Genomic DNA, 19,512 nt, shown 5'->3' on the forward strand with positions numbered 1-19,512 from the left:
TCAGAGGAGCTTCCAGACTAAGACAAACTAGGAGGAAAGGCCTGGTGATCTACTTCTGAAAATCAGCCAATCATTTTTTTTTTCTATCCTGTTCTCTGCAAGGGAATCCCTCCTGCAGTTCTACTCTGTTCTATAGGGTTGCTATGATAGCAAAGATTTTTTTAAATCTTCTTTAAAGCTCTGTCCTTTTAACCTGTGATCACATATAACTTTTACCTTGTAAGCAAAATGGGTGGTACCTTTTTAATGAATGAAAGCACATTCTTTTACCTTCCAAAGGCTTCCGCCCTTTCCATGCATCCTCCCTCAGATCTCTGTCAAATCTGTTCATAAAAAAGAATAAGGCTGCTTATTCACATGGACTGCCATCTGTCAGTTTGCCCTACTGTGGGGGCTTGCATGTTGCTATGATGTTGGAAACTATGCTGCCAGTATTCAAATACCAGCAGGGTCACCCATGGTGCACAGGTTTCAGCAGAGCTTCTGGCTAAGAAAGACTAGGAAGAAAGGCCTGGTGATCTACTTCCAAAAATGAGTCAAAGAAAACCTGATGAACCACAACAGAACATTGTCAAATATAATGCTGGAAGATGAGCCCCGTAGGTTAGAAGGCACGACACAGCGGCTGTAACAATGGACTCAAACACACCGACAACTGTGAAGATGGTGCAGGACGGGGCAATGTTTTGTTCTGTTGCACACGGGGTTGCCATGAGTCAGAGCTGACTCAACAGCAACTAACAAAAATATAGTGGTTAAGAGCATAGGGTATGAAATCATATAGGCTAGGGTCAAGTCCTGGTTCTGCCCCACACTAGCTATGGGACCTCAGGCAACTCACTTCATCCTGAAATAGAGCTAACAATAGTACCTACATCGTTGGGTTTTTTAAGGATTAAAAGAGATAATGTGTGCAATGTGCTTAGCACAGTGCACATAGTAAGCACTCAGTAAAGGTTAATAATTGTTATTAGCTGCTAGTAGTTCTTAGTCCTCTCCCTAGGTTTAGAACATTGCTTTGATAAAGAAGGAATGCTGCCTTAAGCCTACTGAGCTTTAACATTTTATCTGTATAAACCCTGGTGGTGTAGTTGTTAAGTGCAGTTCAAAGCCACCAGGCACCCCTTGGAAACTCTATGGGGGCAGTTCTACTCTGTCCTGTATGAGCTGGAATCGACTTGATGGCAATGGGTTTGATTTTTTTTTTCCTGTACAGTGACAGGAAGACCACCTATGTTATGTGTATGAGGGGTCCAGCCAAGCCTGGCTCCAGCACACACTCGTTCTTCCTAGACTTAGATTGAAATCACATTTCTTGACCTCTTCCAAGTTCCTCTTTCTGTCCTAAGATCAACTCTCCTGGCTATTAACCATATAGTTCATATACTTATTTCCATTGGAGCCTCACCTTTTCCAAGTTTGATGCTTGGTACCCTTTTCCCTGCTGTGACCTTGACCTTACCCCTTGGCTTCTTCCCCTTAGCCTGCCTCCAATTACTTTTTTGAAGTTTTCTTCTCCCTGCCTAGTCTCTGTTTCCTTCAAGTCCCCAACAGCCTCTGTTGCACATTTGCTTGTTTGGTCTCTCTTTCACGTTAGCCTTTCTTCAGGTGTCTGTGCTCCATGGATGTCCACTCATCCAAGAGGTGGAGCTGAAGAAATGGTTGGAGGCTCTGAGTGCGTGGGTGGGGCTTGTTGGCTGTGGGCTTCACTGACAGTGGTCTAGGAAGGCTGTTTCATTGGAGAACCGCTGCCTGTCAGATTCTTTAGATCCAGTATCTTCAGATCTTCCCCCGGTGCTAGTTATATTCTGCAGAGAGAAATTTTCCTATCACCTGCCTGGACTATACAAACTGGCTGCTAGCATTCTGGGAACAGAGTTGGGGAGGAAGGCCGTGGGTTTCAATATTCAGGAACAAAGGCTTTTTTTTTTTTTTAGGATCAAAGACTTACTTAATCCCGGCTTTCAGTATGCTATCCCCCCTATCTCTGACTGATGTTCTATAGTCCAGAAACTCTCTTTTTTGTCCTCTACACAGACTCAAGTTCTGGTCTTCTGATTAGGTTAGGTCATTCACATAGCCATGGAGCGTGGGGGTGTGGATCTTGGGCTCTAGTTGCTTCATAAATGGACTTTTAAGCACTTCTGTTTTCAACCTCTCCTTCACTTCCTCTTTCCAGAGGTAAGTACCTGGTAGGGTCAATTCTTCCAATACTGGGAGATTCTTCAGTATATAAGGCAAGTTATTTCTTGTCTCCCCTCATTGTCTGCTTAGGATTCAGGTTTCTTGAGCGTGTGAAGTCAGTTACCACCTGTCCTTTTGCTTTCTAAGTTCTAACGTTTTGATTCTACTAACATTTTGTGTCTCTTCCTTGTGTGTGTGTGTTCCCATCTTTTACTCTACTTCTCATGCTGTTTCACAAGGGAGTGGAGGCATATCATGTCTTCAGACCACCATTTTTTTCAAGTCCCATGCTCTTAACCACTATGTAACATGGTCTGGAAAGCCAGGCTGAAGAGTTAAGTGAAAGTACTGGGAAGTCAAGATGAAAGTGTTTTAGGAGAGTTATTCTAGCAAAAATGTACAGGACAGATGGGAAGTGGGAGAAAAGAGAAGCAGGTTATCTGTGCCTATTATCATTCCATCCTTCCTCATCTGTAGTATCCTTCCTCGTCTGTAGTATCCTTCCTCCTCCTTGTCAGGTTTCTAACACCACATGACCTTCAAGGTTTGTCACACAGTCTGTAGCCTCCACAAAAACACCCCTAACTACCTTGGTCTACAGGAGTTACTTCCCCCTCAGAATTCCTTTAGCCCTTCTGTGTTTTGTTTGGTTGTTATCATATGATTACTTCTCTGCATGGGCATTGCTGCTGTTGTTAGCTGCCTTTGAGTCAGCTTCTAATTCACAGTGACCCCATGTGGATTGGACTGGACAATGGGTTGGAGAAGGATGCTGGTGAGGAGTGAGCTTCTTGGATCAGGTGGACACTTGAGACTATGTTGGCATCTCCTGCCTGGAGGGGAGATGAGAGGGTGGAGGGGGTTAGAAGCTGGCGAAATGGACACGAAAAGAGAGAGTGGAGGGAGAGAGCGGGCTGTCTCATTAGAGGGAGAGTAATTGGGAGTGTGTAGCAAGGTGTATGTGCGTTTTTGTGTGAGAGACTGACTTGATTTGTAAACTTTCACTTAAAGCACAATAAAAATTATATAAAACAAACAAAAAAAAAACATAGTAACCCCATGTGTTGCAGAGTAGAGCTGCTCCAAAGGGTTTTCTTGGCTGTAATCTTTAAGGGAGCCGATTGCCAGCTCTTTCTTCCACAGCACCATTGGGTGGGTTCAAACCACCAAGCTTTGGGTTAGCAACCAATTGCAAACTACTTGTGCCACCCAGGCTCCTTTTTGCACTATTAGGCCTTTTTTAGTGTACAAGTCCTCTCTTTTCCAGTAGACGATGAACCTGTTTTATGCCTTTTCAGCACTATTCATTGAGTACCTCCTAGACAAAGAGGGCTAGCCAAGACAGACTTATTCCTATGGATGATGTGCCTTTAAAAAGAGGTCTTAACATGGTGCCAGGATGCTAGCTTTGAGATTTATGTTTTTCTCCCCTCTGGGTTTTTCTGTCTTTCTCAAGTCCCTTTTCAAGTACACAGTTGTCTCTATGCTTATTGCATCAGGAGAGAGATATGACAAGGCAAAGAGCAGAAAAGGTATGTGAGTCCTCTCTGGAGTTTGTCTTTCAAAAGCCTAAGCCCTTAGGGGTACTCAGAAGATTTCTGCAGGGGAGTGGCAGGAAAAAGAAAGAGATGAGGGCTTTCCCTCACCAGAGAAGAAAGAGATACCTGTAGGTTGGAGGGAAGAAACAGCAGAGGGAACTTGATTACAGCAAAACTGTTGGTGGGCCCTGGAGAAACGGCTCCCCCACCACCCTTGCCCTTTCCCAGGAAGAGCCCCAGAGAGGCAGCAAGGAAATGGCTGTGTGTGCGAGCTAGACAGATGGGTCCATGCACAGCCTCACTGAGTTTCTTGTCTCTCTAGCACAGAAGTAGCAGAAAGACTCCTGTACGATGCAGAGAACTTTGGAATCTTAAAGGAATGAAAGACATCGCAAGGGAGGGATGTGTGCTTGGCTCCAGGCTGGATTCCATCCCCTTCTTTTGTCTTGGCAAGTCCCTGGGTGGAACAGTTCACACCAGACTACTAACCTAAAGGTTGGTAGCTTGAACCCACCCAGTGGCACCACAGAAGAAAAGCCTGGCGATCTGCTTCCATAAAGATTACAGCCAAGAAAACCCTATGGAGCAGTTCTACTCTGTCACACATGGGGCTGCCATGAATTGGAATTGACTCCATGGCAACAGGATTTTTTTTTGTCTTGGCACTTCAGAAGGCCCCTGAAATGTAGACACAACCCTGGGGAAATATAGGGACCTCAAATTGACTGAGATTATGTTCTTTGTCATCCATGTGAAATGGAGCTCAAAAGAGAAATTAATTTGCATTGCAGAAAAACAAGGAAAGTGATATTTCTTGCACATTTGACATTGTGGACTGAGATTCATACTTGGTATATAATCATTAATGGGCAATTATCAATTAATATTAACAGTCTACTTGCACAGGTGAGAGAGTTGAGCACAACTTTCTTGGAAGGGGAAAATAAACAAGACATAATTGTACGTAAAAAAATAAAAAACCAAACCCTTGGTTGTCAAGTCGATTCTGACTCATAGCGACCCTGTGGAACAGAGTAGAACTGCCTGGTAGAGTTTCCAAGGAGTGCCTGGTGGATTTGAACTGCCGACCTTTTGGTTAGCAGCTGTAGCACTTAAGTACTACACCACCAGGGTTTCCAGAAGTGTATATACAATATATAAATCTTTTAGGGAAAGGTAGAATGATACTTTAGAGACTTAAATAATTACTTGCAAATTTGATTGCTTTTGAACTATAGTCCAACATCATTCACTTGAATTAATTGAACAGACCTGTTTGAATTAATGAAGCATCCGAATTTTGGACAATTTTTCCAATACCTATAGAAACTTGGAGTTGATTGTAAAACCCATCAATTACATATGGTGTGACCTTGAATATAAAAGAATCTCTGAGCTTATTTCTTCAGTCCTGGAGTTGATATAATGATCCCTACATTGCACAGTTTTTGTGAGGATTAAATGAAAGAATGTACCTAGAAGTACCCAGTGTGAAGCAATCACTCACAATAAATGCTAGCTCCCTTTTCTCCTTTTCCTGAATGTGAAACTGATGGAAATGCATTGGTTTCTCTGACTGCTCAAACTAAGCGTTAGAGCAAAAGAACGATATCGGTTAGGGCCCCGTATTACAAATGGGAAATTGGAAACCAAAGTCATATATTTTGAGTTCTGAACTCATCATTTGGCCTATTGTCTTTCTGTGATAATTTTTATCCTACACCTGAACCTGTTTAACCAATTTGGAAGAAACTGAGGTATTGTAATGAAAAAAAATGCACGATTGCTTTTTTTTATTTTGTTTTTAACTTCAATGTTGTAAAGAAAAACAACCAACTGGCTTCAACTCCATTTGTAAAGGTTTTACCCAAGAGGTTAAATGTCAAGGTTTCAGTTTCTCTCGCCATGCCTTAATCACATCTGCTCTAGACGTAGTTAAGTGTGTGTAATATTTAACAACTCACATTTAAAAAAAATCTTACTATAAAGAGAACAGGCACAGAGGGGACTGTTTGACAGCCTGTGATGAGTGTAGCTTGAATCTATAAGCTACAAACAACCTAAGAATAAAACCAGCAACAACAAAAAACTTAAGGGTGAAGTCTGTCAGGCTTATGTCTTTGTTAAGAGAATTAGACTTCAGAAAGCAGGAGACTTCTAGAAATGTTGAGTCTCATATTTCTCAATGTATGACTGATACAATCAGGACAATACAGTAATAAAGATTGTTGTGGCGTTGGTTACTGTCAAGTTGATTCTGACACATGGTGATCCCATGTGTGCAGAGTAGAACTGCTTCATTCGATTTTCAAGCCTGTGACCCTTCAGAAGCAGATCAAAGCCTGTCTTTTGAGGTGCCTCGGGGTTGGTTTGAACTGCCAAACTTTCAGCTAGTTGTCCAGTACTTAACTGCTAACAACAGTAATAATAGCTACTATTTATCTCATGTCTACTATGTGGCTACATTTCTACGTAACTTTTTTACGTAAGTAATTAGAGGAGTGTACTTAGACAGGAGGATCATCTTAGAGAGAATAGCTAGGAATGTGGCACCTAGGTACAGGAAACCAATAATGTCATAGCTTATGCAGGGCATTTGTGGAGTCATCTTTAGGTGGATATTATGGATTGAATTGCATCCTCCCAAAATATGTGTCGAATTCCTGGCCTTGTACCTATGGATGTGATCCTGTTTGGAAATAAGGTTTTTCTTTAGCTATATTGATGAGGTCATACCAGTATAGGGTGGGTCCTAAACCTAATCACTTCTGTATTATAAATAGACCAGAATAGATGCAGAGACACACATATGGGGAAGACAGATGCCATGTGAGGATGTCTACATGCCAAGGAACTCCAAGGAACCAAGGTACATTCAGGACTACTGACAAGGAAGGAAATGACATGGCTGAAACCCTGATTTGGATTTTTCACCTCCAGAACTGTGAACAAATAAACTTCTGTTCTCTAAAGCCAGTCACTTGTGGTATTTGTATTACAGCAGCATTAGGTAACTAAGACCAGTTCTAGTTCCAGTTGCTGTCAAGTGGATTACAACTCATGGCAATCCCAGGTGTGTCAGAGTAGAACTGTGCTCCATTGGGCTTTTATTGGCTGATTTTTCAGAAGCAGATCACCAGACCTTTCTTCCGAGGCAGCTCTGGGTGACCTCAAACCTCTAACATTTGCATTAACAGCCAAGCACCTTAACCATTTCCACCACCATACACGTTGTTGTTATTGTGTGCCGCCAAGTCGATTCTGACTCATATATTTATTTATTTTATTTAATCTATTTTCAATTACTAGATGAACTTCTCTGATTCTATCTTCTAGAATTTCTCCTTAATTCATTGATGGGTTGATAGTTACTTGTCTTCTAATACAGAAGCCTTATAATGCTTGCTTTCCTGGTCACTATTCTTTAGTCCCTATTTCTTTTTGTGTGAATGTAACACACAAAACAAATACTTAATTCTAATTTTGCATTGCTTAATGTTTACTCTTAATATATGTGTTTTGGTCTATTTTATTCTGCTTATCTTATTCTATAAATTCCTAGAGGGTAGGGATGAGTCTGCTTAACTCAATTTGCAAAAAAATTCTTATGTTAGCATCCTTTGAAATATACACTTAATAAGCAAAAATGCCTTTGATGATGATTTAACACCATCTACTGGTCTTTGATCTGAATACATCAGTCTCTAAAATCTATGGGGATATATAGTCAATGCAACTATAGCCTGTGTTCTTGTGATCTGAACCAATTGGTGTGACTTTGAGACAATAGCTGATAGACATCTTTTACCATATTGAAAACTTTGAATGTGGCAGGAAGGGTGCCCTGAGTCTCGCATAAATAAGTGCAATATAACAAGGAAAAATAGATGTGCTTCATGATGGCAATGGCAACATCTTTTCTTGAAGGAAGCAGGGGTTGCTTCTGGTGGAGGTTAGGAGAAGACTTCATGAAGGAGTTTAGATGTGACACAATCAGAATTGTGTTTTAGATGGGAGTCTCTTGGCATAGGAATGGGCAACATTTTATTCTGTTATACATTGGGTCGCCATGAGTTGGAAAGACTTGATGGCACCTAACAATAACTCTTGGTTGAAGTGTGGAAAAGAGTTGGAAAAGGATAAGAATTACAACAAGCAGCTAATGAGAGAGAGAGAAAAAAAAGTGCAGCCCTTGATATCTGGAAGCTGACCACGTGCTCACAGCAAGGCCATGTTATTCTCCTTTTGGACATAAACAATCTCACAGAATGCCTGTACCAGACAAGGATACTCTGAGATCATGATAAAGTGAAACCAAACAAGGTCACTTCATAAAGCTCAGGCAAAAAAAGGTCACCGTCTCACCCACAAAATACCATATATTCTCCTCTCTCTGCTGAAATCAGTGACTGCTACTTGTTTACCAATTACAGCTTTATCCCTGCTCTAGTCTATCCTCCCTATAAAAAAAATGGAGCTACCCAATCATAAAATTGTTCCCACTTTCTGACAGCATCCAATCCAGAGTGAAGCCCCACTTCCTTAGACCAGCTAAAGACCAAATGCTATAATAGGTTCTTTTACTGAGAAAGCCCGTGGTTCCCCATGGTGAGTGTTCTCCCTCACTGTGATGAGTAATACACTCAACTTGTTCAACTACAAGTTCATTCCTGGTGGTCTTTGGTTAGAAGGCACTGACACTTAGTAAGACAGTTATAGCAATAATGTAAGTCAAGGTGAAGACGTGAAATAAACAGCAGGAGCAGCAATGGAGAAGAGTGGGCAGACTCCTGATACCTTTATAAGGTAAAATCAGCAGTACTTGCTTGATTAGGTTTGGGGGTTGAGAGAATGGAAAGGGCCCAGACAAAGGTGAAGTCTCTAGCTTGGGTAACCAGGTGGGTAGTGATGATATTCATGGGTTTGGGAAAAAAACATGAAGAGGGTAACTTTTAGGGAGGAAGATTTTGGATATTTATAATTGAAGTGCCTGTGAGACACCCAGGTCCAGCAGGCAATTGAGTTTATGGGTTTGAAGCTGGGAGAGGTTTGACTTTATAGTTAAACACCAAAGAGGGGAAGAGATCACCCTGGAAGTATGGGTAGAGTGAGAAGAGCATTTGGCTGAGAACCACACCCTGAAATTTTACAACATGTAAAAAGTAGGTGGGGAAAAAAGAGATCCAGGAGAGATATGTGTCAAGGAAGCAAAAGATATGAAAAATTTTAAAAGCAGGGAGCCATGAGCAGCATCAAATGCAGCTGAAACTGGTGTTGATAGAGTGACCATAGAAAAAGCAGTTTTAGTGGAGTGGTGGCTGTGGATGCAGACAGCAATCTATTGGGAGTGGATGGAAAGTGAGGAAGTGGAGGCAGTAAGTGTGAGCAACTCTTCTGAGACATTTGGATAGGGTAAAAAGTAGAGGATCAGGGTGGAAGCTGGATAGAGATGTGAGGTTGACAAGTAAAGAAGGATAAGATTAACATTCCCTAGAAAGTAAGCAGTAAAGACAGCTTTATATTTTCATCTGTTTATTCACTGACATATCACCAGTAACTAGTGCTTGACACATATGTAGACATTCAATAAATATGCGTTGAATGAACGAATGACAGGGAGTAATGGTAGAGAAATTTCCAGAGGATGTAGAAAGGGTTCGTGGCAAGAGACCAAATCCTAAGGTTGTTCGTAACCAGAGAAGTTCCATGTCTTCCTCTGTAGTGAGTTCAGAGACAGCATCCCATTTAATCCTAGGGTCTTTCCCAAGAACCACTTGATCTCTTCTATTACCCCATCATGCGCAGTATTCAAAACTTTGAATAGCATGATCACATAGATTTTTTTGTTGTTGTTAGGAAGAAGAAATACCATCACTTAGAGAAAGCTTAGATTTGTTTTATTTAAATTTTAATAACTGTGTTCCACTTGTGCAACATTTCCTATTTATGAAACTGTCATGATTTCCTAATTTTGTATAACAGTCCAAATTTGTATAACAATCCAAATTGGCCACCAGTAGCCAAGGTTGCCCCAGAATGTACCAATTTCTTCATCACTGGAGGCGTGTTCCTGCAGAAGCTAGCTGACCCCTTGTTTGGGGTAAAGTAGACTCGGCTGGGTTAGTTGGAATCCAGGCATCATAGCTCATTGCCATTGAGCTTCTATGATTCTGCTCCTGCATGGCCAAATAAAGTCACTTCCCATTTTAAAAGCAATTGTGTTCCCAATGTTGTCATCTCATATTTTAGGCTGTTTGAGTTAAAACTTTTGATATTGGAGAACAAATTTTACACTTTGACAGCCATGTCTCTTGCAAGGGAGTTTATCTTATGATAGGTAAGTACTTTTGTCTAAGAATGTGGAAAAGAGAGAGAGAGAATGAACTACTGAACTGCATTTACTTCCCAATGACATGTTAGGATTCCATCTCTCCATCAATACCCAGACACTCCAGACTGATTAGGGATTTTTTTTTTACAGAGAAAGAGTTACTGTCAGGAAGCTATATATTTTTTCCAGTATAACTTAAAACTGTGGTTGTTCTCTTGAGGTCCCTGAGAGATTTATTGTTTCAGGAGCATGCTTTGTTGATTTCACTGGATAGTTTTACCAATGCAAGCTGACTGGCTTTCCAGAAAAGCCTGTTGTCTTCTAGCTGCCAGGTGTCTAGTGATGAGAACAGTAGGAGGCTGGTGTGGCCAAAAAAGAAAGTACACACGTGGCCAAGAGAAGATGATGAGAAGGGCTGTCTTGTTGACACCCTCCTCTCCCAAATCTGGCAGTCTCCACCTAGCCCTAGATCAGAGCACCATCTTTTCAAAAGCCATAATCTTGGATGCTGGATAAAACCTAGAGGAAAACCTTGATGGGGAACCTGGGTCTTGTGATCTGTGTCTCAAATATGGAGTCAGTGTGATGGGACTTCATCATCTCAGCGCCTTCCATAGCATAGGCATTGCCTTCCTCCTGGATCCATCAAGGCTGCTTGGATAAGTCCAGAATGTTTAATGACTTAAACTCCTAACATCTTTTCCTCTCCAGAGTTCTGGGATATTGTGAATCTCTCTCCAGCATACAATAATGTAGGATAGCTACTGTTTGTTGAGTGCCTATATACGGCGCTCACTCTATAAGATTTTCATAATAACCATGCAAAGCTTGTATCAGTGTGGTCATTTTGCAGATGAGTAAACTGATGCTCAGGTTAAGTGACTTGTCCAAGGCCACGTAGATATAAGCGGAAGAGTCAAGATTTGAATCCAGGTCTATCTGGCTTCAAAGCCAATCTCTTCATTACAATATTTGTTCATGAGTTAATTAATGATGGCCTAACAATCTGTTTAATTTGTTTTTACATTTAAATCACCACATTTTGGTTTTCTTCATTGGTTAAGTTGACTAGATAATTGTTTACTGAATATGAGAGATACATGCACACAATTAAAAGATATAGTTCCACAGTAAAGATGGTTTTTCAAACTATATATTTTGTACAAATGCAGTAAGAGATACTACTGGTGGAGTGTTAAACTTGTGATAAAATATAATTAACATTAATAATGTTGGGTGGTTGGTTTCCTGAAATAAAAAATGCAAGAAGAGCTCTGATTGGGTCCTAGGTTGTCAGGCTCTCAGCACCTCAGAACTCTTGAACTGTAGTTCCTGAACTTCTTCTCCTCCCCTCATCACACCTTTCCCTCCAGGGCCACCTTGTATGGTTGTACAGGTTGGACGCTGCACAACTCTTGGGTGCACCATTGATATCATGGTCTATGGGAATGGCATCTGCCTCCCTCTCTACCGCACTTCTATTTATGAACACATTTGTTTAGGTTGTGTGTGTGTGTGTGTGTGTGTGTAGAAAAGAGGGCCATCTAGCGGGGAAACTAATGAAGGGGCAAGTGGTGATGGTTCCAACATTAATTAGGAATCGTGCTGTCAAATAATGCACAAAGAATGGCACCTGGAAGTTCAAACTCTGACACTAAATATACCCCAGAACAAGAAACCAACAAACTGGCAAAATAAATGATGGATATTCTTGGATATCCTGTTCTTGAAAACACAGACACAGGGCTCTCTAGTCAGGCCAGCAGCTTGCCTCTGGTGTCGAGTGACATGTTTTGAAATTTTTACCATGCCAGAAGATAGGGGAGGATAAGAAAAAGCTGACTGAATGGTTCTCCTTGACCTAAATTATAAAAACATCCTCAGTCATAAATGGCTTCCTGACCAGAAGAACTGCGAGCCTTCCTTCTGGGAAGCATTTTAGACTAGGTTGATAGGGCAGAACCTAAAAGTTGATCAACCTTACACCACTGGAGTCCTTGCAGGTAAGTAATTCGATGCCCTGGTGTTGCAGTGGTTAAGCACTTGGCTGTTAACTGAAATGTTGGCAGTTTGAACCCATCAGCTGCTCCACAAGAGAAAGATGTGGCAGGCAGTTTGCTTCTGTGAAGATTTACAGCCTTGGAAACCTTATAGGGCAGAGGCTGTGGGTGATTCGTATTTCCAGTTGTGGAGGAGGACTCTCTCTTTTTTTTTTTTTTTAATAATATTTAGCCAATCGGTGAATGCGGCTCTCAATCAGAATCAATGGAATTTAGTGTCTTCATCCTTAACTGCTCCTCTCAAGATGCTTTCGAACAGCAACAGCTTTCTTAGTTAAATGGTAGACATCCTCAGGAAGAACTGGAGCAAGTCCTTTGGACTTACAGATTCTCAGGAATTTTATTGCCTGTCACAAAATGTACTTGTGCCATGCCATGTGAATCTCTTAGGATCACACCAATTTGTGAAGGAGTCAGGCCCTTCTTGGCCAGTTGGTAGATCTGCTCCTCACGTCATCAGACATCAACTTCAGCCAGGTAGGGACACTGTGACGATAGGGCAGAGCCAACTGGGACGGGCCCTTTCCGGGAATAGGCATGCAACCCATGATGGCAACGGTCAGGCAGTAAAAACATTCTATTACAGGAAATATGGCCTCTCCTGCTTCCTTGACAAATCTACCTTTATAATAATCCTGATGGCCAGGGTCCAATTTAGAATTCTCCAACTATTGAGAGTTCTGTGCCAGAAGATGGTGGTGCCTTTCTCCTCCTAACCACTTCAGGAGGTGGACCTCATGCAAAAGCATGTGGACACCCCAGTTCATGTATTTAAGTCCCTTCCACATTCCCCAGGCAAATGGCTATGCCCTGGCAACCCCTTAGGTCTAGGGGTGCATACATCTTAGTGCTCTCAGAGGATAGACCTCAAAAAGAGGCCTGAGCAGGCCTTGGAAGCAGGCTGAGGTCATTTGTGAAGGGAACTTTGGGTCCTGTGTGCCCAGACTAGGGACAAAAATGGCTGGGTATGGGCTCCAGGTGGGCACATTCTCTTGGGTCTGTGGGCTCTTCATCCCTTGGGTGGAAGGGGCATATCCAGAGGAGTGCCTGAGCAAAATTGGTTATGTAATGGCAAGGCACTGGGAAAACAGGCCCCAGCTGTGCTCCTGATCAACTGTAAGGCTCTAAGTAACTCCCTTTCCCTCTCTGGCTCTCCAAAGACCACTCCCCGCCGCCTTGTTCTGGTTTAAGGATAGTCCTCTCAAGCGGTATGCCATTCCCAACCTAGATAGGGACCAGGGATATTTGTGTCACCTACTAATGAGGATACTAAAAGAAACCAACCAAGAACAGATGAGTCCTGAAAGGGTCAGCCAGCAGTAAGGCACCCTAAGATGCCTGCCCTGGGCACTCACTGCTACTGGGGCCTCGGTGGATCACAAGAAGAGCCCAGGTTGTCTCTAGGGTCTCTTTGTATGTGACTAGAATAGTCCCTGGCTCAGCCAGAGGGACCCTTAGAACTCCTCACAGCAGTGTTGTGTTGTCATAACAGAAGGGTGGGTCCTGGATGCAGCTGGAAAAAGGAGACAGGGCCAAAGTAAAAAATTTGTCAGGGTGACTCCAGCCAGCCCTGGCCAAGGGACACAGGCACCATGTCTTGCAGACAAGCACGCCGCTTCCAAGGTGTCCTTGGGGAGTGGGATGGGGGTGATCAATTCTTCAGTGCTGATCCCACTAGCCTAGGCCAGTCCCTGTGCTCCAATTCCATACTGGAAACGTCACCTTCCCAAATCTTTGGTTTTCCAGTTACTGCATGACTAGTGAGACAGCACACCCCAGGCACACAGCAGAGAGCTATTTCCTTTGCAGAACGTGAGTCCTTTGGTTTCTGGTTTATCAATTAACTCCGCTGACCAGAGTCAGGTCCTCCGAGGATGGCTGACTGAGAAAATGGAGTTCCCCAGTGAAAAAAGCCGAGGCGCTGACTCGGGAAGTCCAGCCTCTGCTTTTTCCTTTCTCCTCTTTTTCCTCTTTCTCCCTTCTCTTACCCTCACTCTTCTCTCTCCTTATTCTTTCTCTCTTTGTACCCTTCTCTAAGTCTCTTTTCTTTCCCCATTTTCGCTTTCATTCTCCTTTCTCCCTTCCCACTTTTTCTTGCTTTCCTCTCTCCCTTACCCCTCACTCACTTTCTATCCCTGTCTCCTCCCCCAGCCTTTCCCTTTCATCCTCTTTTTCTCTTTATCCCCCTTCAGAAATCATTGCTGAAGTCAATGGATGCTCTAAGTTCAAGTTCAGAAGATGGAAAATTTTCAAATCTATAGTAAAAACGAGCAGTAATTTATGGATATTTCATCAGAATCCAACTTCTCTTTTCAGAGAAGTTCGCATATTCCAGAGAAGCATTCAGTTGAAGCCTGCTGCCCTCATCCCTTCACCCACTCCACACTCACCCCCATCCTGGGAATCAAGGGATAAATTCACTGGGATATCATAGACCAACAATTCTGCTTGTATCTGTATTCTTTTCTTTTTTTTTAAATCACATTTCTAGATGAGGCCTCATGGGGGAGCTGCTACCTCACTGTAGATAAGAGTGCGCTGTTGTTTCCAAAGGACTGACCTTTACAGATGGGAATGAAGCGTGACTTTGGCTACAGAGAAAAAGGTTCTCAGTTGTTATTTTCCTGCAGGTGTCCTTATTTCGTTTCCCAAAAGAGCCAAAAAAAAAAAAAAAGAAAGCCACTTGCTAATCAAGTTTGTAGCTCCATTTTGCCTTAGCAAAAGAAAATCTCAAAGTGAAAAATAAGATGTTCATTGTGAAAAGATTTTACTTGTTGAATATTCAAATTAAAGACAATTTCAAGTACTTTTTCTCCCACAGAGGGGTTTAACAGGTAGCATCCTCAGAGAAATTTTCTAATGTATCAATTTTGTTACTATAACTCTACCTGGTAGGTAAATCTTAAAAACAAATATCCAGGATAGGAAAGTGAAACTGAGTCTTGTGGGCATAACTTGCAAATTAACCTACAAACATAAATCTCATCAATTTCTTTTGTAATAAAGTTCCAGGAAAGAGTAAATAAAAGATAATTTAAAGTGCCTTATTGTGGCAGAAGCTGATTTATCTGGCACTCAATCAGTTGGAGATTTGTGCAGCTCAATTATGGTGAGGATTGATGCTTCTGTTGATGACCTACAGGCACTAAAGATCTCAAGTGTCTCCTGAATCATCACAAAAGAAACCGTTACATCTAGCAGAGCTTTTGTGCTAAGCAGATTTTTTTTTCTGGGTGCATATTTTTTTTAAAAAAATTGATCCATCAGAACATTTTCCAAGATTGCAGATTTTCTAGTCCATGCTTCTCATTTTGCAATTGAGGAAACTGAAGTCCCAAGATTACCGCACTGTGGCTCTTTTCCACCTGTATTCCATGGAGTCCTCTTGGGCCCGGGGCACACCTTAGGGCCACCAGTGAGGGAGGAGTTTTATCGGCCACCCCCTGGGCCCGTTCTCCTGCTTCAACCACAGCGTCTCTGCTTTTATCTGTGTGATAAAAAATTTTATGCTAGGAATATGAAGCCAATGTACATCCTTCATGCTTAATCTCTAGTTCCTAGTCATACTAAGGCTTCTGACTGAACAGCCATGCCTGGCCGACACCAATTGCAGGGTTGCTTCCATAATACGTGTAGGTTATTCCTTCCATCATTAAGGTTGACTCATTAGCTACAAATAAAACAAACCAACAACAAAAAAAACGATTGCGTTGACTCAATTCTGACTCATAGTAACTCTATAGGACAGAGTAGAACTGCCCTATAGCATTTCCAAGACTGTAATCTTTATAGAAGCAGGCTGCCACATCTTTCTCCTGCAGAGCAGCTGGTGCATATGAACCACCGACGACCTTTCAGTTACCAATTGAACTCTTACCCACTTTGCCGCCTAGCCCATTCATTAGCTATAGTGCCCCAGAAAAAAAAATGTTGGCTATGACATAAGGGAAGTCCCTACCAGAAAGGAAAAAGGAAGGAAAGAATGTCTACCCCTTCTGCCCAAGGGGATTCTGGGAAGAAAAAGCAGGCTGACGGACGGGAAGCAGGTGTGAGTCACATGAACCTTGATCGAAAGTCCTGGAGCTGAGAGGCCTGTTATACAAGGGAAAGTTAAAAGCAAAGACAATTTTTCCTTACTCTGCACTGGGTTTGGTTTTTGGTTTGTTCAGAGCCCTGGGGGTGTGAGGAAATGATAGACCAGCACTAAGGGAAGAAGGGGGCTAAAGAGGTAAACTTGATTCTCCGTGACCTGCATGCGGTATGCAGCAGAGCCAGAAAATTCCAGTTGTCCTATACATGGGAAGGTTACCAGAGGCCTAGGGTCAGGCCAGAGAGGTGATTGCAGGTAAAGCCTTTAACATTACGACAAATGGGCTCTGGGAGTGAGCACATCAACCCAAAAGGTCAGATTCGGACCAGTTACTTCTTGGTGGTCACCAGTTCCAGGACAAGACCAGTGTGCAGACACTCCACTGCAGAGACCAAAAAAGAATTACAAGACCCCAGTGAGATCTGAGGTCCCTCTTCTCTCCTTCCACCATGAGATGAAGTCAGCTGCCACTTCTCAACAGGAAGACTATCAAAGGGATGAGGAAGCAATATGAAAGACTGAGTATTTTCCCCTAAGAGACTGTCATCCAAAAAGACTGCTTAAACCAGCCCTATTTGGGGGATTGAAAAAAGCCCCAGGGCTTGCAGGCCCCCATTGCTTCTTTTTTTTTTTTAATTTTTATTGTGCTTTAAGTGAAAGTTTACAAATCAAGTCAGTCTTTCACACAAAAACTTATATAAACCTTGCTACACACTCCCAATTACTCTCCCCCTAATGAGACAGCCCGCTCTCTCCCTCCAATCTCTCTTTTCATGTCCATTTCGCCAGCTTCTAATGCCCTCCACCCTCTCATCTCCCCTCCAGGCAGGAGATGCCAACATAGTCTCAAGTGTCCGCCTGATCCAAGAAGCTCACTCCTCACCAGGCTCTCCAATCCATTGTCCAGTCCAATCCATGTCTGAAGAGTTGGCTTCGGGAATGGTTCCTGTCCTGGGCCAACAGAAGGTCTGGGGGCCATGACCACTGGGGTCCTTCTAGTCTCAGTCAGACCATTAAGTCTGGTCTTATGAGAATTTGGGGTCTGCATCCCACTGCTCTCCTGCTCCCTCAGGTGTTCTCTGTTGTGTTCCCTGTCAGGGCAGTCATCGTTTGTAGCTGGGCACCATGTAGTTCTTCTGGTCTCAGGCTGATGCAGTCTCTGGTTTATGTGCCCCTTTCTGTCTCTTGGGCTCATAATTACCTTGTATCCTTGGTATTCTTCATTCTTCTTTGATCCAAGTGGGTTAACACCAATTGATGCATCGTAGATGGCCGCTTGCTAGTGTTTAAGACTCCAGACGCCACTCTCCCAAGTGGGATGCAGAATGTTATCTTAATAAATTTTATTATGCCAATTGACTTAGATGTCCCCTGAAACCATGGTCCCCAGACCCCTGCCCCTGCTCCACTGGCCTTCGATGCATTCAGTTTATTCAGGAAACTTCTTTGCTTTTGGTTTAGTCCAGTTGTGCTGACCTCCCCTGTATTATGTGCTATCTTTCCCTTCACCTAAAGTAGTTTCTACCTACTATCTAATTAGTGAATGCCCCTTTCCCACCCTCCCTCCTTCCGCCCACTCATAACCACAAGAGAATGTTTTCTTCTCAGTTTAAACTATTTCTCAAGTTCTTATAAGAGTGGTCTTATGCAATATTTGTCCTTTTGCAACTGACTAATTTCACTCAGCATATTGCCTTCCAGATTCCTCCATGTTATGAAATGTTTCACAGATTCCTCACTGTTCTTCATGGATGCATAGTATTCCATTGTGTGAATATACCATAATTTATCCATTCAACCGTTGATGGGCACTTTTGTTGCTTCCATCTTTTTGCTATTGTAAACAGTGCTGCAGTGAACATAAGTGTGCATATATCTGTTCGTGTAAAGGCTCTTACCTCTCTAGGAGATATTCCAAGGAGTGGGATTGCTGGCTCGTATGGTAGTTGTATTTCTAGCTTTTTAAAGAAGCACGAAATCAATTTCCATAGTGGTTGTACCATTTTACTTTCCCACCAGCAGTGTATAAGCGTTTCAATCTCTCCACAACCTCTCCAACATTTATTGTTTTGTGTTTTTTGGATTCAATGCCAACTTCTTTGAAGTGAGGTGAAGTCTCATTGTAGTTTTGATTTGCATTTCTCTAATGGCTAATGATGGAGAGCATTTCCTCATGTTATCTGTTAGGTATCCGAATTTCTTCTTTAGTGAAGTGTCTATTCATATCTTTTGCCCATTTTTTAATTGGGTTATTTGTCTTTTTGTAGTTGAGTTTTTGTACTATCATGTAGATTTTAGAGATCAGGCACTGATTGGAAATGTCATAGCTAAAAATTTTTTCCCAGTCTGTAGGTAATCTCTTTACTCTTTTGGTGAAGTCTTTGGATGAGCATAGGTGTTTGATTTCTAGGAGCTCCCAGTTATCTAGTTTTTCTTCTGCATTGTTAGTAATTTTTGTATACTGTTTATGCCATGAATTAGGGCTCCTAACGTTGTCCCTATTTTTTCTTCCATGATCTTTATCGTTTAAGATTTCATATTTAGGTCTTTGATCCATTATGAGCTCGTTTTTGTGCATGGAGTGAGGTATGGGTCTTGTTTCATTTTTTTTGCAGATGGATAACCAGTTATGCCAGCACTATTTGTTAAAAAGACTGTCTTTTCCCCATTTAACTGTTTTGGGGCCTTTGTCAAATATCAACTGGTCATATGTGGATGGATTTATGTCTGGATTCTCAATTCTGTTCCATTGATCCATGTATCTGTTGTTGTACCAGTACCAGGCTGTTTTGACTACTGTGGTGGTATAATAGGTTCTAAAATCAGGTAAAGTAAGGCCTCCAGCTTTATTCTTCTTTTTCAGTAATGCCTTATTTATCCGTGGCCTCTTTCCCTTCCAGATGAAGTTGGTGATTTGTTTCTACATCTCATTAAAGAATGTCATTGGAATTTGGATCAGAATTGCATTAAATGTATAGATCGCTTTTGGTAGAATAGATATTTTTATGATGTTAAGTGTTCCTATCCATGAGCAAGGTATGTTTTTCCACTTATGTAGGTCTCTTTTTGTTTCTTGCAGGAGTGTTTTGTAGTTTTCTTTGTATACGTCTTTTCCTTCTCTGGTAAGATTTATTCCTAAGTTTTTAATCTTTTTGGGGACTACTGTAAATGGTATTGATTTGGTGATTTCCTCTTCAATGTTCCTTTTGTTGGTGTAGAGGAATCCAACTGATTTTTGTATGTTTATCTTGTATCCCGATACTCTGCTGAACTCTTCTATTAGTTTCAATAGTTTTCTTGAGGATTCCT

At 42.0% G+C, this 19,512-nt stretch overlaps 1 pseudogene; it reads right to left on the minus strand.

The window, feature by feature from the left end:
• Positions 1 to 12,201: 12,201 nt before the first annotated feature.
• On the minus strand, positions 12,202 to 12,661 carry LOC126069049 (40S ribosomal protein S13-like; annotated as a pseudogene).
• Between the last annotated feature and the right edge of the window lie 6,851 nt (positions 12,662 to 19,512).

The sequence above is a fragment of the Elephas maximus genome, chromosome X (genome assembly GCF_024166365.1).
Source record: "Elephas maximus indicus isolate mEleMax1 chromosome X, mEleMax1 primary haplotype, whole genome shotgun sequence".
In the NCBI taxonomy this organism is placed as follows: Eukaryota; Metazoa; Chordata; class Mammalia; order Proboscidea; family Elephantidae; genus Elephas; species Elephas maximus.